This window comes from Penaeus monodon, chromosome 32, assembly GCF_015228065.2.
Source record: "Penaeus monodon isolate SGIC_2016 chromosome 32, NSTDA_Pmon_1, whole genome shotgun sequence".
Taxonomy (NCBI): Eukaryota; Metazoa; Arthropoda; class Malacostraca; order Decapoda; family Penaeidae; genus Penaeus; species Penaeus monodon.
Genome location: NC_051417.1, coordinates 19,523,030 through 19,523,374, shown reverse-complemented (window position 1 = coordinate 19,523,374; position 345 = coordinate 19,523,030). Strand labels below are relative to the sequence as shown.

Sequence of the window (345 nt, the reverse complement as noted above, 5' to 3'; positions counted from 1 at the left end):
TTCCCAGTGATAAATGAAAATAAATCACCAGCCTTTGTTACACTCAAACACCCACTGTTACCGCACACATCAAAAGACCATGAACACAATAATAAACAAAAGACATACAAGACGTTGAGGAGTATTTCACCCTTTGATCCACCGGGATATTGGTTACTTGAGGAAGCTTTCAGGTGAGTGAATGTATGTTAATACTCGGTTGAGTCTGTTGTCGTGCACGCTGGCGATGCAGATGCGGATAAATGTCTCCTTTCATTTATTCAGATATAGATTGAGCGATTGGCATTTCAGGCCATTGGTTTTTGGACGGTCGTTCTATTGATTCCCTTTTCTGGGGTCGCGTGA

The 345-nt window shown here is 42.0% G+C and overlaps 1 long non-coding RNA gene across 1 annotated transcript in view; it reads left to right on the top strand.

Moving 5' to 3' along the window:
• The first annotated feature begins 6 nt into the window (after positions 1 to 6).
• Positions 7 to 345, top strand: part of LOC119593713 — a 101,181-nt gene continuing 100,842 nt past the window's right edge. Inside the window, exon 1 of the long non-coding RNA XR_005230555.1 lies at positions 7 to 173. This is a non-coding gene — a long non-coding RNA (uncharacterized LOC119593713). The remainder of the gene's footprint in view (positions 174 to 345) is intronic.